This window comes from Xenopus laevis, chromosome 2S (genome assembly GCF_017654675.1).
Source record: "Xenopus laevis strain J_2021 chromosome 2S, Xenopus_laevis_v10.1, whole genome shotgun sequence".
In the NCBI taxonomy this organism is placed as follows: domain Eukaryota; kingdom Metazoa; phylum Chordata; class Amphibia; order Anura; family Pipidae; genus Xenopus; species Xenopus laevis.
The window spans coordinates 126,782,463-126,806,854 of record NC_054374.1 but is presented as its reverse complement, the minus strand read 5'-3'; positions in this window follow the sequence as shown (position 1 = coordinate 126,806,854).

The window sequence follows — 24,392 nt, the reverse complement described above, 5'->3', positions numbered from 1 at the left end:
AGTCAAGATCATTGCCTCTCTGTATCCCCAATTTGCCGACCAGATTCTGGCTGGGCAGTCCTCGGCTCCTCAAGATACTCCGATTGGCATGGCCTTCGTCCCTCCAGAACTTCGCCTGGCCATCCTGCAACAAACCCACTGCTCCAGACAAGCTGGACATCCTGGTCCGGCCAAGACCCTTGAACTCTTGAGGCGCTTAGTCTGGTGGCCTGATATCCGCAAGGATGTAAAGGACTTTGTGGCTGCTTGTAATGTCTGTGCCACTTCTAAGCCTAGCCATTCCCGCCCCAGCGGGTTGTTACAGCCTTTGCCGGTTCCCTCTCGTCCGTGGACGCACCTCTCTATGGACTTTATTGTCGAACTTCCTCCCTCCGGTGGGAATACTGTGATCTGGGTTGTCATTGACCGCTTCAGCAAAATGGCCCATTTCATCCCTTTGAAGAAGTTACCCTCTGCGGTGGAATTATCCCAACTCTTTATTAAGTACATCTTCCGCCTGCATGGTTTCCCGGTGGAGATCGTCTCCGACAGAGGCACCCAGTTTACCGCCAAGTTCTGGCGTTCTCTATGTAAAGACTTGGGAATAACACTTAAATTTTCATCTGCCTACCACCCGCAGACGAATGGGGCAGCTGAACGTGTGAACCAAGCCTTAGAACAGTTCCTGAGGAACCACGTGTCTCTTTGCCAGGACGATTGGTCTGACCTCCTCCCGTGGGCAGAGTTTGCTCATAATAATGCATGTCATTCCTCCACAGGAAGGTCTCCATTTATGGTGGTGTATGGACAGCACCCTCAAGCCTTTCCTCAGGACTTCGTGTTGTCGGACGTCCCGGCTGCAGATGATCTGACAGCCCATATGCTTGCTATTTGGGCTGCAACCAAGTCTAATCTGGAGAAGTGTGCTCTAGTCCACAAGACTTTCGCGGATCGCCGTAGAAGGCCCTCTCCTCCCTACAAGGTGGGTGATAATGTCTGGCTCTCTTCCAGGAATATTCGCTTGAAGGTGCCATCTCCCAAGTTGGGTCCGAAGTTCCTGGGTCCGTTCCCCATCTTGGAGATAATTAACCCCGTAGCCATCAGACTTCAACTCCCACCAGAGATGAGAATCCCCAACGTGTTCCACGTCTCCCTGGTGAAGCCCACCTTCTCCAACCGTTTCTCTGGTGTCCAATCTCCTCCTCCTGCTGTCTCTGTGGAGGGTCAACAAGAATTCGAGGTGGAGAGAATCCTTGATTCCAGAATCTCCAGAGGGTCCCTTCAGTACCTCATCCATTGGAAGGGCTTTGGCCCCGAAGAATGCTCTTGGGAGGGACATCGTGATGTGCATGCTCCTCGTTTGGTAAGAGACTTCCACTCCAAGTTTCCCCAGAAACCAAGTCCCGGTGGTCCTGAGGCCCCTGTGAGGGGGGGGTACTGTCAAGACCGCCGGGAGCGCGAGGAGTCGCGTCCGCTCCCGGCGGCGAAGAATTCAAGATGGCGGCGCCCAGTCAACCCACGTGGGTTCCGACGCCGGCGCCGTGACGTCAGCGCGGCGCGACGGTCGCAGGCGCACTGACGCTGGCGCAAGGGCGCCAAATTCAAACATAAAAGGACGCCAAGATGGCGCCCGAAAATAGGATTCTGTTCCCTGAGAGTTTCCTGGGTTCCCTTGCTGTTTTCCCTACTTATATCTGCCTGATTCCTTGTTGTGACCCTTTGCCTGGACCTGGACTTCGCTGATTCTCTGCCTGCTATTGACCCCCTGCCTGGACTTTGGACTTTGATTATATTCTGCCTGCCTTGTGACCTGTAGCCTGAACCCGATTACCCTTTCTGCTTATCCCTGGATACCACGATCCTGATCCCTCCTGAGGGGCTTCCTCCTAGATCCGGACTACTCCCCAGAGGGGGCTCCCGGCTCCCTGACAGCTGCAAAGCAGGAAGTAGTGTTCTGGCTATTATGTTTGACATCCAGTCACTCCAGTCTTTATACATTACATTTTTGACTAACTAACTATATAAGACCCTTCATTTCCACCTGGGAAGTCCATTTTAGGACATCCTCGTCCAGTTTAATTTCCCATATGCTGCATTCATTATGTCAGTTGTCAACTTTCTGATGAAAAGTATCTGTAATACATAGTAGCATAACTATGGTTACACAGAGATCCGCCATTGTGTGAATGAGCTGATGGTTACTACTTGACCATCACCAAACTTGTTGTATTGTTCTGTGTTTGAAAGACTTTAGAGGACTAGCATTTCTAGTAATGTAATTACCCATCGCCAGACAAGATCTCTGCAGCGGATTTGCATGCGCACAGACTGCTGGCGGGCCCTGAGGGGGTGCGGGACCGGGTGCAATCACTCCTCCAGTAGTTCCACCATTGAGCATTACTTTAACAAACTCTGATGGCCCAATGTATAGAGGGGCCAGAGGGGGATTACAACTTTCAGATTTCACTGTACTGTGCATGAAAGAGTCTAAGTTTAGAGACACCTGGGAAAATGAAGCAAGATAGAGGCCAGGCTGGTTTAAAATGTAGCAATTTTTTAGAGCCAGGCCAAGAAGTATTGGCATACATTGGCATACAGTACATCCCAGTTGTTCATTGCATGATCTCCCTTCCCCTTTCATTACTCCCCGCTTCAATTGTTTCCCCCTGTCTCTTTTACCTACCCTCCGTTACTAATGTAAGTTTAAAACTGGACACTAAATTGCATAAATCAAATGCTATCTGCATCTGTGCAGGCTTCTCTATACTTGTACCTTGCACCAAAATACCAGGTATCAACTTTACCAGGGGTGTAACTACAGAGGAAGCCGACCCTGTGGCTGCAGGGGGTTCCAGGAGAAAAAGGGGCCCACGAGGCCCTAATTCATATACAATTTTAATAAAATTCGGTAAAAATTCTAGATATTTTGGGGGCCTGAAAAATAATTGCTGTGGGGCCCAGAAATATCTAGTTACGCCACTGAACTTTACATATAAAAAGAACATGTATGGAACATCTGCCTTGAGGAGCTTTCCTCCTGCCAGATCCCCTACAATAGTCCCAGCTGCCCCCCCTGGAATGGACAGCTAGGATGGGTATCCATGCTCCATTAAAGGACATGAAAAAAAATACACTCAGAAATCTTTTCTAAGCAATTTTACAATTTACATTATTTATTTATTTTTTACATTTCAATGCTATTGAAATTGTTTATTTTATAAACTGCCAAGACAATGAATTATGTAATAACATCAGCATCTGCTGATCAGTTCCTGTAACTGTACTGCAGTAAAGAGACATTCAGATGGCTTATGTCACGTCTTTCCAGAGTTGACCAACATCAGAAGAGTTCTCTATTTTCCTTCTAAACATCTCTCTGACCCTACCAGGTACTGAAACTGACCAGCAGGTGGTGCTGTTGTTACAAAATTCATCATAGGAATTGCTCTGAAACAGGCATCCCATGGTAAGGCTCTTCATTGTATGTCATGCATGACAAGGAGCCTGTACTCAAAGGAGAACCAAACCCTAAAAATGAATATGGATAGAAATGCCATATTTTATTTCCAGAACTTATTGAACCAGCCTAAGCTTTAGTTCTCCTTTTATGTGTAGTGCTACCTTGCACTTGTGAACATTGAGCTCTGTGTCCTGTGCTGGACTCAAATCATGCATTGCCCCGTACCCACACTAAATGAGACATTATAGCAAAAGAGCACACTGTCAGGTTTCTCTGCAGATATTACTTTGGTCATTAACACTAAGGCTAAACATGAGAAAAACATATTGTGGGCACAGCCTGGAAAGTGATACGTTAGGGAAGTGAAGTTCAGTCTGTGGGAACATGGGATTCCAGGGACAAGGCCCAAAGAATGAGAATTACCATAATCAGGTCTTTACTTTAATTTTCCAAGTCATGGCAGACTGTTCTGATAACTTGTGCAATTCAGCATCTATAATTCCATATCTGTAGGCAGAGAAAAGAACATTGTGGATTATACAGGCTTCAAAGATAGCATTATTTCTGCCCTTGGACTGCTGCTCACGGCACAAACAGCAGTTATCCATCCTCACGAAAGTGACTCCCATCTCTACTTGAATCCTTTGGCAATGGACTGGCTCAGTGCTCAGTGGCTCAGTGCTTGTGTGCTATAATCCTGTTATTTGTTGTGTGTCTTTCTGCTGCCTTCATGTGAGACTGAGTAAGAGCCTTCACTCTGAAATCTCAGTTCAGATACCAGTGCTTGCTGTGTCAAGACTCTTGTGTTTGTAGTTCAGCAACTGCCAGAGTATTATAGGTGGGGGGGGGGGTCTAGTGAAGTAAACTGTGTGTGTGCCACAGTTCAGAGGAAGGCATCCTGCATAGCATGCAGTACACTGAATGCACACACGAGGGCAGTATATTCTCACATTTGTCAGAGAGAAGCATTCGTGCCTGTAGTGTAAACACAATACTACACACTTGGTAACAGTCTTAACAGTTTATAAAAAGCCTCTCTACACAGTTTAGCATTCACATTCATTTTAATTGGTCTTTGCGTGCATACTCATACACACACTCACACAAACACACACACACACAGAGACACAAAGAAGTGCACACTTGCTCATACACTTAGGGGCCCATTCACTAAGTTTGAGTGAAGGAATAGAGGAAAAATAGTTTGAATTTCGAATGTTTTTTTTGGCTACTTCAACCATCGAATTGGCTACTTCGACTACGACCTTCAAATCGAACGATTCGAACTAAAAATCGTTTGAATATTCGACCATTCGATAATCAAAGTACTGTCTCTTTAAATATTTCTTCGACCCCCTAGTTCGCCACCTAAAACCTACCGAGGCCAATGTTAGCCTATGGGGAAGGTCCCCATAGGCTTGCTAACAATTTTCTGATCGAATTGCGCAAAATCCTTCGATATTCGAAGTCGAAGGATTTTAATTCGGCAGTCGAATATGTTAATTAATCCTCGATATTCAACCCTTGATACATCTGCCCCATACAGTGGGACTCATTTATAAACAATGGACAAATTTGCACCTAGGCAGTAACCCATAGCAACCAATCAGTAATAAGCTATTTTTAGCAGCTGCAGTGAAAACAAAACACATGTTTGGTTGCCATGGGTTGCTGCTCAGGTCAGTGGCGGAACTACCGGGGGAGCAGGGGGTGCAATTGGGCCAGGGCCCGAACCCCCTCAGGGCCCCCCGGCAGCTCGCGCCCCGCCGATTTCTGGGAAGATAATTGCGTACGGAGGGGGGTGGGGGCCGGGCTGCACATTTCGCACAAGGGGCCCAAGGGGCCCGCCCTCCTCTAGTTACGTTACTGGCTCAGGTGCAAATTTTCCCAGTGTTGTTGACTATACTGGAGGACCAGGGTCATACCTCCCAACATTTTGGAAATAAAAAGAGGGACAAAAAAAGTTGCTGCGGTGGAATTTTTTGATCACGCCCATTTCTGTAATCACACCCCCTAATTACCATGTTCATTTTACAAAATTTTGCAGGTTATGAAAGTTTGAACATATTTCTGTGTTTTTTTCAGTTATTACAGTTTTGCTTATGGAGGTGAATTGCCCTTTAAGCTGTGAGTCTAACTTCTCCCAAGAGACCTGTTTATCTAAATCGTATCAAATACTTATTTGCTTATCTCAAAGTTTTTACAAAAGTATCTTAGTTGCACCTGGTGGCTGTTCTGGGCTCTCTGCCAAAAGCCAATTTCTATCTTTTTCTGGCTGTTCAGTGCAGAGAAAGTCAGGACTTTCAGTACAAATGCCGGACTGCGGGTTGAGCTGTCAAAAGCGGGACTATATCGTTGAAAACTGGACAGTTGGGAGGTATGCAGGGTTCTGATTCATTACTAAAAAGTTTGTTAAAGCAATATAGTGTAAGGCCAGGCTCTTTTCTAAGGGTTTATCTGAAGATATTTTGCCTTTTCTAGAACTGAAGCCTGTCATGGTGTGTACGGCTGGAGCCAAACCTGAACTCGCCCAATGAATGTCACAGCCTGATGGGCAGTATCAGTAGAAGGAAGGACCCCACAAGCAACATTTTGAAGAAGTAACTACATAAAGTTCAGGCAATTGGGTGAATTAGCAGCCCATAACAAGATCGATATTTGAGTATCTATTTCATGGATGTCAAATCTATTGCCTTATATCCCCTCAGCTGGGGGGTTACTAGTTGAACATTTCAGAAATACATCTTCTCCTCGCTTTTCTTCTTCAATGGCATGGCTCACGCACCTAGAACACTGGCCAGTGGCTAGAGACACAGATAGTAATTACATATATTCACTGCCAGACATACAGAAATGCATGGATGCACAGACACTGTCAGGTGTGGGATCCATCATCCAGAAACTTGTCATCCAGAAAGCTCTGAATTATGGGAAGGCCATTTTAATGAAATCATTCATATTTTTTTTTTAAAAATTATTTCCTTTTTCCCTTTAATAATAAAACAGTACCTTGTACTTGATCCCAACTAAGATTTAATTAATTCTTTTTGTAGGCAAAACAATCCTATTGGTTTTATTTAATGTTTAAATTATGTTTTAGTAGAATTAAAGTATGGAGATCTAAATAACAGAAAGATCCCTTATCTAAAACTCCACAGTTCCCAAGCATTCCGGATAATAGATGCCATACCAGTATCTGCATGGACAGACTATGCCACACATAGAGAGTTACACACACATTGTCAGGCACACACAGGCAGAAACACAAACTCCCCCACACACACACCTTGCAGGACAAATATTATGTTTGTTCCTTGACTCCAGATTTATACATGCTATTTCAAGTTGGCCTATTAAAATATTTTCTTTTGTTCTTTTTATCTAAGTAAATGATGTGTAATTTGAATGGGATGTGTAATTTGGATAATGTACATCTGGATCCAGTTTGATGGGTTAGTTTATATGTTAATATGTACCTGGTTAAATACATAGCAGCGTGTATCTCACCAGTGCTGAAATAGGAAGTGCGTCTGGGTGGGAACCTCACACAAGACATTGCACAATATCCCAGAGGAAAGCAGACAGGAAGGGCTGGAAGAGACATCTTACATGGTTCTAAAGCATAATTCTGTCTGTGTGCTCTCCCTTAGTCTCCCAACACAAGCACAGTCTCTCACCGTGTCATCCATAGTCTACACAGAACTTACATGCATATTGTTCTATTAAAGGGGCAATTCACATTCAAGTTAACTTTAAGCATGGTATAGAATGGCTTATTCTTAGCAAGTTTTCAGTTGGTCTTTAGTTTTTATTATTTGTTGTTTTTTAATGATTTGGCTTCCTCTTCTGCTTCTTCTCAGCTTTCAAATGAGGCTCACTGACCCTGACAGCCAAAATAAACCATTGCTTTCCTAGGCCACAATTATTTTCCAGGCTATGGTAACTTGGACTCTAGAAACCAGAAAGCTGCTGAAATCCCAAACGGAGCTCCTGACAAAAAATTAAATAATAAAAAAAAAATTAAGCCCAATTATAGATTATCTCCTAAGGTCACTGCCTTCCTCATTCTTAAAAGTTTTTTTTGTTTTTTTAAAGGGATATACTTTGCACCCTGACGCTTTGTTGGGAGGTGTTCTTGAAGATGTTCTTGAAGTTCTTTAGTTCAGGTTTTAGTCATTCCCCTGCTAGGATCCTCAGTAGGGTAAGCACAGACTGAAACATGTCCTTGGGGGGTAAGGAGGGAGCTCTTCACTGGCCAGGGGTGTCACACGGATTCCCTAGTCTGTAAAAGGAGATTATCCAAGGCAAGAGCCAATCGACTCCACTTAGAGCTCCATTTGCTAAACAAGGTAGGTGTTACTAAAGAGCCAGAGGAAGGAGTAGGATGAAGAAGACCTTGAATTAGGACTAGCTAATGTGAGGGCCAGCTCCAGTAAACCTAACTTTAGGAGGGAGACAAAGTAGAGCACCACAGTGAGGGTCTTGTAGCTGCAGCTGGGCACTTGTTGAATGAATACAAGTTCTGGTTGAAACTATTACCCTGCTTACTGTATGTGTGTGACTAACATCTCAGAACTTATATAAAGGGTACCAGAAAGGAATATATGTGGAACCTATTGAAAGCAAAGCATTTGAAACTTGTGAATGACAGACTGTTTTGAAGCTTTAGCAACAGTTAACTGTGTTAGAACCGTTGGCACCAAGTCTTGGACAGGAATTCAAACTTGGTCCTGGCATTTCAAGTGCACAGAGGTCCAAACATCACCCCACCAACCCAATAAATAAGGACTGTCTATGGCATCTTACAGCAGCCCCTCTGGCATTTGTCAGAATCTACAGATTCAGTCTGGGCCTGTCTACAACCCATGTTATTGTAAAGCAGCAAAGTGTGATTAAATATCAACATGGAAACTCTTCCTCCAGTATTAAAGCAAGGCCCACCCAATAGAGAGCCCTGTGTAACATGTTGTCTGTGGGGAGCAGATCTAAATATTGTTATGCAAATTCAGTTGGTCATTATATATATCTCTCCTCAGGCAATGCTTTCAGGACAGGATTGTACATGCTGGTGGTCACCAAACCTACAGTGTAGTGGGTGAGCCAAACCTGCAACTTATATGCCTTCAACTATTCAGTTGAGGTAGGTAATTCTCATCACCAACATACATAACCTAATGCAGGATAAAGGCAGATCATGTCAAAATAAATGTAAATATAATTTGCTTAAAGGGAACATGGTGGTTACATTATTCACAAGAGCAGGAGGACTTTAAGTTTGCCATTCCTGTATCTTTATAACTTCGCCTTCTTTCTAAACGTCACTCATAGCAATCCTCGTAGTATGTACAGTACAAAGATATGGGCAGGACACAAACACATGTGTTGAGAATCTATCATTTAAATCTAGTTCCATTACAGTAAACATGGAATGGTTTGGAAAACAATACTTTTTTCCTAAATAATTCAAGCCTATTGGCTGAATTGTTATAATAGGCTTTGAGGATCTCAGTAAAATAACAGAAAATCAAATCATACTTACGGAGATTTTCTTTTCCTGGACTGGAACATGGCAGTGGGCAACTATGGGTTAATCCCCCCTGCTGTGCAGATTGGCAGGAATTACCTAATAAAAAGTTTTGCTTCCGCCCCCGCCGCCATCTTTGATCTACTGGAGTCTCCCCCAATAGGGTGGGAAGCTATGCCCACTGCCATGTTCCAGTCCAGGAAAAGAAAATCTCCGTAAGTATGATTTGATTTTCTGTTTTCCTGTTCCTTTCACATGGCAGTGGGCAACTATGGGATGTACAAAAGTTTTCCACACATAGTTTAGGGAGGGTGTTTATTTATTAGATATAGCAGACTGCAATACTGCTGTACCAAAGTAAGTATTTTTGTTGACAAATACATCAAATTTATAGTGTTTTACAAAAGTATGCATAGAGGACCAAGTGGCTGCTTTGCAGATATCTTCTGATGATGTCCCGGCTTGGAATGCCCAGGATGCTGCCATAGCCCTTGTAGAGTGTGCTTTAATAGATTTGGGTACTGTACTGGACTTGAGGCTGTAAGCTAGATAAATGCACTGTTTTATCCAGTTCGCAATTGTTGATTTGGATGGTCTCATTCCCGTCTTGGCGCCATTGGTAAGGATCAATAAGGAATCTGATTTTCTTATTTCTTTCACTTTGTCCAGGTAGGCTAAGAGACATCTTCTGACGTCTAGAGTATGCCATATATTTTCTTGTTCTGTCTGTGGATTTTGGTATAGCGAAGGTAATATAATATCCTGTGAAGTATGGAATTCTGAAACTACCTTGGGTAAAAATTTGTCGGATGTTTGCAGTATTATTCTGTCTTCTAGAATATTAATTTTCCCTTGAGAAATAGAGAGGGCATGGAGTTCGCTGACTCTTCTTGCTGATGTTATTGCAAGTAAAAAACAAGTTTTTAGGGTCATATTTTTTATCGATGCTTGTTCAATAGGCTCGAATGGTTCTTTTGTGAGGCAGTCAAGAACCAAATTCAAGTCCCATGGGGGAACTTGTGATCTAACTTTAGGTCGAAGTCTTCTCAGTCCCTGAAAGAACCTTTTGACTAGAGGTCTTGAGGCCCATTGTATTTTCGAGAAATGGGAAATTGCTGAAATTTGGCCTTTTAGTGTGGAGTTGCTGAGTCCCAGAGTTACTCCACTTTGTATAAAGTCTATAACCTGAGTTTCGGTTATTTTTGATATTTCTATATTGGCATCTGGAAGCCATTCCAAGAATTTTTCCCATATTGTAAAGTATTTCTGTATTGTAGACGGTTTTCTTGCTGACATGAGCGTGTTAACCGCATCACTAGAAAGACCTGATGCTTCTAAATTTAGCCTTTCAAGAGCCAGGCCTTCAATTTCAGATTTTTTGGATTTGGATAATGTTGTTCCCCTCTTGATAGTATGTCCGGCCATTCTGGGAGATTGATGGGAGGGCATGAGGACATTTGAAGGACCTGTGAAAACCAAGGTCTCCTTGGCCACCAAGGTCCCACCATAACCACTTCCGTTTTCTCGTGTTTGATTTTCTGTAGGACTCTTGGTATGGTCAGGAATGGAGGGAATATGTAGGCTCTCTTGAATTTCCATTGTATGGAGAAAGCGTCCACTGCCCATGCTCCCTGCTCCATGGTCCAGGTCACATATGAGGGAAGCTTCGCATTCTTCTTGGTTGCCATTAGGTCTATAGAAAGGGGACCCCATTTGTCCAGTATCATCTGGAAAGCTTTGGGGTGTAGTTCCCATTCTCCTGCTGGTGGAAGAGTTCGACTCAGTTTGTCCGCTAGTATATTCTGAGTTCCCGGTATGTGTTCTGCTCTCAGTTCTTTCAGGTGTATTTCCGCCCATTCGAAAATATGTATGGTCAGATTCAATAATTTCTCTGATTTTGTTCCTCCCTGTTTGTTCAGGTATCTGACCGCTGTTGAATTGTCTGATTTTATTAGAACTTCCTTGTACATCACTTGTTTTTGAAATTTTATCAGGCTCAGTTGTATCGCTTTCAGTTCCCTCCAATTGGAAGAGTAGTTTGATTCCTGGGTCGACCATATCCCTCTGATATTCTGGGTATTCATGTGGGCACCCCAGCCTTGTTTGCTGGCATCTGTTGTGATGATGGTCCAGTTCCTTTGATGGAGATCTATTGGGACTCTTATAGAATTTGTCATTGTCCACCAGGATAGGGATGATATTGTCTTCTCTGATAAATATATTAGTTGTTTTGGGTGACTGTAGTCGTGATCCCATTTTGTCAAGAATTCGAATTGGAGAGGTCTGGAGTGTATTCTCGCCCATTTTACACAATCCACTGTCGCTCCCATCTGTCCTAGTACCTGCTGGCAAGATCTGGCCGAGACAGGGTTTTGCTGTGTGAGGTTGTGAACACTTTGTTGAATGTTCCTGATCTTTAGAGTTGGGAGGCTGATATTGAATGTTGTTGTGTTTATTACTGTCCCTAGAAATTCCAGAGTTTGAGCTGGTGATGGGTGACTTTTCTCCCAATTGATGATCCAACCTAGATTCTGCAAGTATTCTGTAACTATTTTCACATGTTGTCTCAGTAGTCTTTCTGATGGTGCTTTTATCAGTATATCGTCTAAGTATGAGAAAATCTGTATTTTCATTATTCTCAGGTTTGCTATCGCTGGGGCAAGAACCTTTGTAAATATTCTCGGCGCTGTCGACAGACCGAAGGGTAATGCTCTGAATTGAAAGTGTTGATTCAATATGTGGAATCTCAGAAACTTTCTGTGTTCTGGCCATACTGGGATGTGAAGGTAAGCATCCTTGAGGTCTATTTTCGCTAGCCAGTCCCCTTGGTTTAAGCATTGTGCAATGGATCTGATCGTCTCCATCCTGAAAGTCTGTACATTGAGGTGTGTGTTTAGTTTTTTCAGGTTGAGAATAACTCTCGATTCTCCGTTTGGTTTCTTTTTCTGGAACAGATGAGAATATATCCCTTTGTACTGTTGAGACTTGGGAACTTTCGATATGAATCTTTTCTCCTGGAGTCCTGAAATGATCTCCTGTAGTTCTGATATCCCTTTTTTGGATCTTATCTTGTCTGATGTTGTAAAGGATTCTTTTGGATTTGAAGTGAATTCTAGTCGGTATCCTCTGGATATAATATCCAGGGCCCAGTTGTCTTTGATTTCTCGAGCCCACACTGCTCTGTAAGATGAAAGCCTTCCTCCTATCTTGAGCCGAGGGGCTCCCACACCTTCAGGGCCTTTTCTCGGTTTTTTGTTCAACTCTTTTGCGAAAAGGTTGATCCCTCTGTCTCCATTGTCGGGAGAAAGCTTTTCCTGGTTTGTATTGTTTGGCGTCTCTGTAAGAGGTTCCAACTTTTGAATTCTGAAAGTTTGGAACTTTCTTTTCTCTTCGATCTTGTGGAAGGAAAGAAGATTTGCCCGCAGAAGCTTTTGAAATAATGGAGTCTAGTTCTTTCCCAAATAAAAGATTTCCTACATATGGAAGGGAGCATAGGTTGTGCTTCGATTGGGCATCTGCGTTCCAATGGCGAAGCCATAATCCTCTTCTGGCTACTACAGATGATGCCATTGTTCTGCCCGTTAACTTAACCGTGTCCATTGAAGCTTCTGCCACAAATTCATTTGCTAGCTTGATGTCTTGGAGCATTTCATTAAGCTTTCCTCTATCCACTCCTTTTTTAATTGCTTCTTGTAACTCGTTCAGCCATACTTTATTTGCTCTGGATACTGTTGTAATAGCCACTGCTGTTTTGCAGGTTGCCCCTGCTGCTGTATATGCTCTTTTAAGTGCTACATCTTGTCTTCTTTCCATTGGGTCTCTGAGAGAAACCCCCTCATCGACCGGAAGGGTTGTTCTTCTTGCTACCCTTGTTATGGCTGCGTCCACTTTTGGTGGGAAGTCCCATCTCTTGGTAAGATCTGTAGGAAAAGGGAACATTCTCTTAAACCTTCTAGAAGTGGAAAGCCTCTTGTCTGGTGTTTCCCATTCTTCATTGACCGCTTTGCTGATGATGTCATGTATAGGAAAAAGATGGTTCTTTTTTGCCTTAGCTTTAAACATCTTGTCTGTTTTTTGTGGTGAGGCTGTTTTGTCTTCCAAATCAAGAGATTTTCAAACAGCTTTAATAAGTGGTTCAATCATTTCAAGATTAAATCTGAACTTTCCTGTTCTGATTGGTCTGAAAGAATTTCACCCTCTGTATCTGAGTCCTGGAGTTCCTCAGTAACTCCTAGGCTTAAACTTGGGCTGGTTCTGCCTCTTAGCTGAGGAGAGGAAGGTGTTCCTTTGATATCTTGTAATACTTTTTGGGTGACCTGTGACACCATAGATTCCATTGTTTTGTTGAATGAGTCCTTCATCCACCCCATTAGCTCAGAGAATTGAGCAGGTGGTTCATCTGTATTCTGCATACATTTCTCACATTGTCTTTTGTCTGGTAAGGCTGTTTCTGTACAAGAAATGCATTGTTGTCTAGCTGATTTACTTCTTCTCCTTTCAGTACCAGGAGAGCTTCTGTAATAAACAAACAAAACAAAACAAAACAAAACAAATCAGATCTATTTTCGTTGCATTGTTTCTTCATCCCATAGTATTCTTTTGCCTCTCATCACCACTCACCCCCTGGAGCCCGAATGAGATCGTCTGCAGCTCATATTCACCCTGCAGATATATGCATGCAAAAAGGGTTAAATAGAGACGTCTCACCATATATGTATGGTAGGGCCATGAAGAAAGTTTCAGTACTTACAGTTGTACCTTGAAGGTAGCACAAAGCACACTTGGGTAAGAGTGATCTATCCAGCTTGTGTCTTACCATAATCTGGCAGCTCTGGGGGAAAACACGCTGCGTTTTAACTTGTCAGCGTCTTAGCTTCCGTTGCGTTCCGTTTGGCGCCAATTCTTTTGCGCGCCTGCGCATAGTCGCATTGATGCCGTGGACGCCATCTTGGAAGCTGGTAACATCGGCGTCTTAGTGCGCGTTATGCCGAATTCGGCTTGCGACTTACTGCGCCGGAGGCACGAACTGGCCAGAGCCCGCGGCTCCTCCTGAGACTCTCAAAGGGATTTAGGGTTACCCCGGTCTAGGAGCTACAGCAGTGGAGAGGCAGTCTGCTGGTACGTAGGGGGGAGACTGCAGGAGGAAAAAAAGATGTCGGCGGGGGCGGAAGCAAAACTTTTTATTAGGTAATTCCTGCCAATCTGCACAGCAGGGGGGATTAACCCATAGTTGCCCACTGCCATGTGAAAGGAACAGGAAAACTGTTTATTCAAATCTATGGACCATTGTTATTTTACAGACTATTCAGTACTTTCATCTCATGTTCTGGCTTGTGCTTCTCTTTCTAAAATAAACTCCCTAAGAGAGACTCACCGCCACAGACGTGCAACTCATGTTTCATGTTTTCCCAGTTGATACAACACACACAGACACACAATGGCTCCAAAGCCATTCCTACCAGCCTAACTGCCTTTCATCTCAACTTCTGGGCTTACTGAGGAATTAATTATTTTAAGTTTTAGAGAATATGGGTCTTTTGTCTTGACATTTGTTCACAGTTCATTTCAGTATTTACGTGTATATATATATATATATACACACACCTAAACAATAAATCTAAAGTACAATTTGCCCCTTTATTCTTGAAAGTGTATTTTCATACAATATAACACACACTCTACTGTTCATTCATTACAGACCTATTTTGTTCTGTTGAAAAAATGTTTTTGGCCTTTTCTGATCCCGCTCAAAGAATATGTAAAATCTAAAGCCCGGCCTAGAAGGTCCAAATGAAGAGTTGTGCTGCGGATTCCCATGATTAAGGACTAACAAAGAGATGGCTATATGTGCAAATTGGTCCTTAAGGCATCAAAGATAGAGAGGGTGGAGATGAACAACCTAAGCTCTAATGAGAAATATTAGTGAGATCAGTAGCCAAGTGGGCCATTAATACACAGACCCAGGGGCCCATTTACTTAGCTCGAGTGAAGGAATAGAAGAAAAAAAACTTTGAATTTCGAATGATTTTTTTGGCTTCGACCTTTGACTTCGACTTTGAAACGAGCGATTCGAACTAAAAATCGTTTGTATATTCGAACATTCGATAATCGAAGTACTGTCTCTTTAAAAAAAACTTCGCCACCTAAAACCTATCGAGGTGCAATGTTAGCCTATGGGGAAGGTCCCCATAGGCTTCCTAGCAATTTTTTGTTCGTAGAAAAATCGCTCGATCGATGGATTAAAATCCTTTGAATCGTTTGATTCTAAGGATTTCATCGTTCGATCTAACAATTTTTCATTCGATTGTTCGATCGAACTAATTGTGGTAAATCCTTCGACTTCGATATTCGAGGTCGAAGGATTTACATTCGGCAGTCGAATATCGAGGGTTAATTAACCCTCGATATTCGACCCTATGTAAATCTGCCCCTAAAAGTGTGAGAGGTAAATGTACCAGTAGAGGGCACTGGTATGGATACTCTACTGCTGATTTGTGCCAAACTGCTCATTCACCTGTAAATCCCATTATTTCCACTGCAATCACAGTTATTATTGGAGAATAGCTTAGCGCAATAACCAAATCGATCAATACAAGAAGCTTTTGTTATACAGTGAAAGGCAGGTTTTTTTTAAAGCAGAAAAATGTATTTCACTTTTTCGCGTCAGGGAACAAACATGATTTACCATATGTTTTTAAGTAGTGTTTATTTTTTGTGACATTTGCATTTCTTATTATTGGTGATTTCTTTTCTTACTCAAAAACATAAAAATCCTGAAACATTTGTACCATCCCAGATCTGAGGATAAACTATGAAAAAAAGCAATTCTAATATTTAAACAAATGCTTTATTAAACAATAGGAATACTTGATTTAAAACAAATTTGATTCCATTGTAGATTCCAACCATGGAGAACTGACATAAAGGGGCACAATTACCTAGGGTCGAATATCGAGGGTTTCCCTCGATATTCGACCGTCGAAGTAAAATCCTTATAATCCTTCGAATATCGAAGTCGAAAGTTTCACCGCTATTCCTACGATCGAAGGAATAATCGTTCGATCGAAACGATTAAATCCTTCGAATCGAACGATTCGAAGGATTTTAATCCATCGATCGAAGGATAATCCTTCGATCAGGAAATTCGAAGTAGCCCATTCGATGGTCAAAGTAGCCATATTCGACCATTCGAAATTCAAACTTTTTTTTCCTATATTCCTTCACTTGAACTAAGTAAATGGGCCCCAAAGTCTGTGGAAGACAACAAAATTTCTCAGGTCCTTCAGATCAATTGAGTTATAGAAACGGTAAAGAACATAAAACAGGTAGGACAGGTCTATGGAAACTGTGAACTGAATGAATGTGATCCAAGGACTAAGTAACCCTTCATAAACAGTTTTAGCCTTGGATTTTGAATTTGTTCTTGCAACCCATTTCCTTCATATGTTTGCTGACAGGCTGAATCCTGATTGGTGCATGTTCCGTATGGGATGTGCTGGCTGTTTGGCTGGCGATGTCTTGGCAGAAGATGCTGGTGTGACAGCTTTGGGGGTAACAGAAACTTCACAGACAGGACCATCATACAGGCCACGGGGGACTCAGCAAGCTGGAAATATACAGTGTTATACATGGGTTAGACTAATCTCTAATTTACTGTTATTGAAGGGATTCTCATCAAAAATTCAAAAATATATTTCCAGTCAATTCTTAAAGTTAAAAAATCACTCTTGATTTATCATAAATATTAAAAAGTAGGCATACAGACCAATTGATGCTCCGCCTTACGCGTTTCGCACCCACAGGCACTTATTCATAGGCATTACTAAAAAGAAAAGGGTAGAAAATGAAAGTGTGCCTTTTAAAAAGTTATTCCTTTTAAATACTCTGACTATTGCTTTTGAGCGATCGCTTGAATTTTTTAATACTTTCTTACACTTGGAATTATTCCAAGTTTGTTTTAAGACCGCATTGGTTCCGCTCTCTCTCAATCTGTACTGCAATCAAATGGCACTGTGGGATTTGTAGTTTTTTAGGGAAGATTAGAAAAATTAAAGAGCTAGCAAGGTAAATTTGAGACTACAGTCCCCAGTGACCTACTTTCTCCCTCTTGTGGGGTCCCAGAATTTAGAAAAATCGTAGGCAGTTAGTTCTTGGGACTTCTCCACTTCTACTACTTTCATTTTCTACCCTTTTCTTCAATGCTGGTCTCCATGTGGACATATTGATATAATTTTTTTAACTAACGTTTTCACTTTTAAACACCTATCAGCCTAGGCGGAGGTGTGCAAACCAATTACAATTTACCATTTCAGTGGAGGTTGTTTTTTTCCCCCCCCCCCCCGTTTTTTATTAATTTCTGTTCAGTGAATGTTTGTAATAAATTCAATCACATTCCTCCTTAACTAATTTGTGGTAATTCTGAGTTAGTTTATTACCCGGATTTGTGCAGGCACAATTATTAAATTAATTCATTGTTTTATTATAATCATGAATTTAGAATAATATTCGCACTAGCACTTTAATCAATTAATTTAAATTGCTTAAGGTAATTTATATTCACTTAATTTAGCATACTATAAGTAATTTTTAACCATTACTTAACGGCACAAAGCACTTAATAGGGTAATCACTTTCTGGATTCAGACACTAATCACGTAATAACAAATCACAATTGTTTTTTTTGTTTTTAAATATTTATTGAAATTACTCTTAATTATCGGAAACCTAAGAACTGAACAATATAGATATTGGTAATCAACGTGGTATTAATAATTGGTCGGCAACTAGACAGAGAGGGGTTTTACTCTTTTTTAACTTCAGTAAATAAGATTTAAAAAGTATCACTACAGAGATTAACTGGCCCCTGCATAGTTTAAACCTCAAATTCACACTGTAATCCCCTGTATTGTTCACACCTGTGATCCCCCTGCATTGTTCACACTTGTGACACCTCTATTGTTTATATCCTAAAGGCCTGTACTGTTCACACCTGAGACCCAGACTGAAACTGCCCACATTGCTCACCTGTTCACACCTTATTCCAAATGCTAATGGGGCACCAGCACTGTGTCACTGTATGTAGTACATATTAGACTGGTCCTGATTCCTGTTTCCTGCTCTGTTCTGTTTTCCCGATACTCCCTGTGTGTGTCATACTTTGCCTGCTCTTTCCACCCTGTGTTTGCCATACTCTGCCTGACCTATGATCCCTATGGAACATAAGCCTGGTATTTGTTGTGGGGGTTTGTTAGCATTTGAAAATTATTGTTAGGGGCCCCTAAGTCATATGCTGGGGTACTGTATTATACACATGGGAGGAGGTATATGGATTTAAGGGTATGTCTTAATATGACTTAACTTTTTTCACATATGAGTGACATCCCTGCCGGTGCCAGGCCAAAGGAGTTTGGCACCCTAGGCAAGAGCTTCAATCAGCGCCCCCCCCATCCTGCATTACCATTTACCTCCTTACCATTATGGTTTTTAAATAAAGAAAGCAAGAAAATGTACAAAACATTTTCATTTATATTACTGCCCCCTGTATCTGTACCAGCAAGCCCAGCAGCCACCCATAATACAGCCCCCCCTTACCCGTGCCAGCAGCCATCCATCATACTGCCCCACCATACCTGTGCCAGTAGCCATCCGTTATACTGCCCCCCCATACCTGTGCCAGTAGCCATCCATTATACTGCCCCCCCATACCTGTGCCAGTAGCCATCCATTATACTGCCCCCCATAGCTGTACCAGCAGGCCCAACAGCCATGCATCATACAGCCCTCCAGCCGCCATCATATTGCCCCCAGTCTTTAACTGTGTCAGCAGCAGCCAAAAATAAATCTGATCACATCATATTGCCCCCAAGTATTTATGTACCTGTGCCAGTGCCCAGCCCAGCAGCAACAGCAAACATATGGGCCCCAAATCTGTACCTGGCTGTGCCAGCAGGAAGCTTCACACTTTCACAGTAATAGAAAGAATGTCTTCAGTTCAGTGCAACTGTGCAAGGCTGAGGGCAGCGAGCGTGAGCCACACCAAGCAGGCCGCCAGCTCTCTGCCACCCAACCACATAAGTGACATCATTGACGCGTATACGCACGTCGCGTTGCACTACCATACTGACCAGAAGGAGCTATTGCTTGCTGGCAAGAGGGAGAAGGTGAAGGAGGGGGATTCCACACAACTGAGTGACCATGATTACTGAAAAAATGATTCAAGAAACACTTGAAAAAAAAAAAACCCCATTAAAAGTGCGCCCCTCAATGATGGCGTCCTAGACAGCCGCTTACTCTGCCTACTCCGAGTTCTGGCCCTGAGCCCTGCCGTGAGCACCAACTGTCTGATTTTTTGGTGTGCTACTAACGTGGACATGGTCTTGCGGTTAAATGGGTGTGCTTTAAAGTGGGCGTGGTCTAAAAGAAGGGAGTGGCTAACACTGACTTCCATTATTGGCCCTCCGCCATGTAGATTAGAAAAATTCCGGCCCTCTGTACCATATAAATTGGACAGCACTGGTCTACAAGATTATTTCAAAGAACTGTCTTGTGTTATCATGTGGCTTCGTAAAACATGTTTATGGTTTTATTCTGAATTTCTCCAGTCCTGGGTATTTTGTAGTAAATTGCCATCTTCATTTTGTACTCCTTGTGGTTTGTTAAAGTAATACATCATTATTCATAAATCATTATAACATAATTTATGTATGTTATATCTCTTTTGCACATGCAGTTTCACCTGTACCAGATAAATGTTACTCTGATGAATGTGTATCCAGACAGAAGAGATGCTTCGAAGACCAGGTTACAACAGCCGTTGAGGTAAGTAATGTACCAGAACCAGGAATTCTTTTAGCCTATGTTGTGAATATAAGTATATTAGGAGAAAAAAAACTAAAAATGACATTGCACAGAGAGACCATCTCTTACAATGTAAATTATCTTAGTTTGGTGCCTGACTTCCCCAAGGCTATAATGACTTTACATAGAAAAGTTAAAGAATACTAGGAGTGGCAGGTGATAAGCCACATTCTGCTCTTCATGTGTCCTGTTGTGAGAGCCACAATTGGCTGGAAGGAGGCACCTGGGTCTAAGATAGACACAATCCACTAAAGTAACATAGAAATTCTGAATTTACCTGTAATGGCCATTTTTGCAAACTACAATATTAAAAATATTTTACTTTGGTACCAGTGTATTGCTGTGAGTAGATATGCTGATAGCCAACTCATGAGGAAATCGGTAGATGTAAAGAGCGTTGTTACATTTATCCCTGATATCTGCCCAATATGCAACAAGTACACAACTAGTATTGGTTGTATTGCAAGCCTTTTTCTTTTAAGGACAAACTGTTATGTTCTTCCACTACAGCTATTTCCATGTATAAAGGTGGTGGGAAAGATGAACACCACTAGCTTTTCTCTGTATAGCCCAAGTGAAGGATTCTGCAACCTACACTCATTAAACTGTTGCTCAGCTCCAAACCACAAGCCTTTACAAATGAATTTCTCTTAATTACTTAATTTCACGCAGAAGAAACATGATCCCATGCAAGCAATTTATTCTGCATAAGCCGCTTTTAAGAAATTACTGTATTTGGAATCTCTAATATGTTTCTCTTTAAATATCCCACAGAAAAAGAAAGTTTTCTGGATAGGCAATGAAATATTTACTGACATCGAAGGCGGCCTAATGAGTAGAGGATGGGTGAAGAAAATTGCCCCCACCTTCAGTAATTCTGCTTAAAAAAAAATATCTCTTCAAGGATTTTAGTAATATTGATAAACATTAACCTAGTGCTCCCACATGCTAGCATATAAATGTCTGCCCTGGGGTTTCATGAGCACAAAGTTGATGAAGTAGAGTTGAATACAACCTCATGAATTAGGCGACAATTGCATGAACGTTGCATGCAACTTTATCTTCCAGTGACTTTCTGATGATGATAATCATCATTTATTTATATAGCGCCGACAAGATACGCAGTGCTTTACCTTAGTTACAAACAGGGAATATAAGGAGCATAACAAACAAGGGGTTACAGAGTACAATAGGATTAGAGGGCCCTATAAATTAGAGTTTACAAAGTAAAGGTTAGGGTACAATTGGGACATTAGGATTTTAGAAACAATTTTGTGATTTTTGATACAGCAATGATTGATTAATTAAGGTACATTGAATAAGCTTCTTTGATCTGAAAGAAGCTTACACATCCTTAGGCCAGAATTTATAAGGGATACTTTTTCTGCAGGCACCAGACACCAAAAACCATGGTTTTGTTACACAGCTGAGTATTATATTATATAAGATATATGGGCAGAACCTGCTACTAGTGGAACCTTTCAGAGCAATCTAATAAACTGCAATAATAATACTAATACAATGTTTTTTTCCTTGATAGATGCTGGTCCCAAGAATACTATATTTTGTGACCCAACTAATGGACATAAGGTAAATCCATATTTATGTTAGTACAATACAAAGATCTATGTAAGAAATGTGTGGGTAATCTTAATCTAACCACTCATGGATATGGCCAGTTTTATTGAGCATTAAGATAAATATTGTTAATGTTTACTATTATATGTTTTCTATTTTCACACCATTGTCATTGTTCAAACCAGAACAGTGTAAAATGGCTTTCCCTTTCCTATAGCTAAACATATTTCTTTCTATGGACTTAAATGTAAATGTACTACATTTACTAGTCAGTTAAAGTGCATGATGTCACTGGTGGAGAGGAGCCAAGCAAGCTACAGTACTTAGTGCAACTTAATTGCAGAGTATGGTAGCAGTATAACTAGCAGTTACTAGGCCAGTTGTTATTTCTTCTGTGGTTAAAGAATTAATATAATGAACCAGAAGTTTACTAATCATTTGAGTGCACTTGTCTTCCATGAATAAACCTTTATATATTTATGTTTCTTTTTTCAGTTTATAAGTCATTACGACATACAACCCAGCCTCATCCTGTCATTCAGAAAAATTGAACCCAGTCTTCTGAAAGAGGATCAGATAACCAATAACTTTTACAGTGTGCACTTCACAAGCAAGGTGAGACAACTGCAGTGACTTAAAATAACCCATACTTGTAAATGTATTAGTAAATCAAACCCACATCACTTGCCATTTTATTATAATAGCCCAACAAAAAATAAAATGCAACTGGATTTAGATAATTTGATCCATGTCTGAACTGTAGGCCCTGGTATTTAAACTGTGTAAAGGCCTAAATGGCCCAACATTAGCCCATTAATAAATAAAATACTGGTGCATGGCATTTTGACATTTGCCTGTTTACAGTCTGCCTGTACAGGCCTGCTTCTTTCAGCTGAATCATATTCCAGTTAACATGATTGGAACCCATTATTTCTAAGTCAAAGGTGCAAATTTACTAACCTCCAAAAATTTGCCAGCGACGGCTTCGCTCACAGAGCAACACTTCCTCAGGCGTAGATTTACCAGGACAATGCTAATTCACTAAAATCCGAAGTTGCGTCCAGGGTGCCAAACTCCTGTTGTGCTAGCGTTGCCTAATTTGCATACGGCGGGAAGTTAAAGTTCAATGGACGTATATGTTACAGCAAATACATTACACTACACAAGTCCGGGAAACCTTAATAAAATTAAATAAAGTTAATAAAAAAATTAACCTTAATAAAATAAAGTATTGCCCTACATTTGAGCCCAGTATATAGTTTATGTGCCATATGTTAGGAAATGTAGGTGGGAAGCTGGTAACCCCAAAAACATTTTATGCTCTTTATCAGCCTATCACCCTGAGAAAGGAAAAGACGCTAGCGTTTTTTGGGACTTGGAAAAAATTCCAACTATTTTTTTAGGAAATCCTATCTAATCTATTGCACTTTGCCTGGTCAGAGGTGGCGAATGCAAGTCTGGCGCAAGAGGTAACATTCAGTAAAATCCGCATCTTAGTGAATTTGCGTAGTTACATCCATTCGCCAGAGCACAAATTCGCCAGGCATTAGGGAGCGAAGTACCACTAGAGTCTGTCTCCTTCGCTAGCCAAGTTACGTTGGTGACCGAATTGTCACTAGCGTTAGTCACTTTGCTCTTTAGTAAATTTGCCACACAGTCGGTTTCCAGTAAATGGAAGTGGAAATTATTTTACATAGGGTTTCCAAGAGAAAACAATGTGATGCCTCTTGTTACTGGTCTTCTGACCTGGTGGGAATATAGAAGCCAGAAATGTGGCCAATCAGTGGCTCTCTAGATGTTGTTGCATTCCAATTCCTAGAATTTTTCGTATATTAATTTGCTATAATCTTCTTTGACTTTGACTTTTAGTTTTTATAAAATGGATAACTAAATATGTTCTTTGTATTCTAGATTGGTCTGTGCAAGGCATTAAGGAAATGGCGTTTGTTGTGTGATGCAAATCCACATACTTTCTTCCCTCGTTGCTACATGTTTAGTGAGAAAAATGAAAAACAAGCATTCATTAGTAAGTGTAGCATGTCATTATGTCTTGGGTATAGTATCTAAAATCTGGGCTATCCTTCAAAACCAAAGTATTATTTAACTCAGTGATCCACAACCAGTGGCGTATGAGCAACAAGTGGCTCACAACTCTTTGGATGTTTCTCTCATTGGCCTCAAAACAGGCACTTATTTTTGAATTCCAGGTTTGGAGGCAAGTTTAAATTACATAAAAACTAGGTTCCTGTATACTGCCAGGCTACAGAGGGGCTACCAAATAGCCAATCACAGCTATTATTTCATTTATTTGGCACCCCTAGGGACTTTTATCATTTTTGCATTGCTCCCCAACTCTTGTTATATTTGAATGTGGCTCATGGGTAAAAAAGGTTATATATTGCATTTTTTTTTCATGGAATGGTTATTAAATTTAACATTATATATATAACATTTGTACATTTGTATATATTATAACATTTGAAAAAAGTCTTAAGGCAACAGAGCATACATTCCAATATAGAATACTGGCCAGGCCATGACTAGTCACTCCCCTTTCCATTATGTACTTATCACCTAGTCACTAGAATGTTTGAGAGTGATTCGGATCACTGGTTCTATATACAGTAGCTGTCCTATGAAATAATGTTCCACCCCAAATAAAATGTGCTCTAATAGAAGTTCCCATAAATATATTATAGTGCATGTTAATGACAACTCTCTGTATCAACTATAAGTTGTGCCTATATACATTAATGTGTAAAAGAAAATAAATCCATGGTATTGCCTGTTTAGAAATATTATTCAAAGTTCCACCTCTTTTTATTTACAAAATATTGGACCTGTTTGTTCTCACAGTTATAGTTAGTCTCATCTTTTGGTTAAGTAGAGTATTCTAACTAAAAATGTGTCTTTATTTAGATGACTTTACCATGACTGCGGCTTGTGGTATCCTAAAATGGGTTTTGAGAACCAATGGGAAGTCTTTGCAAGATG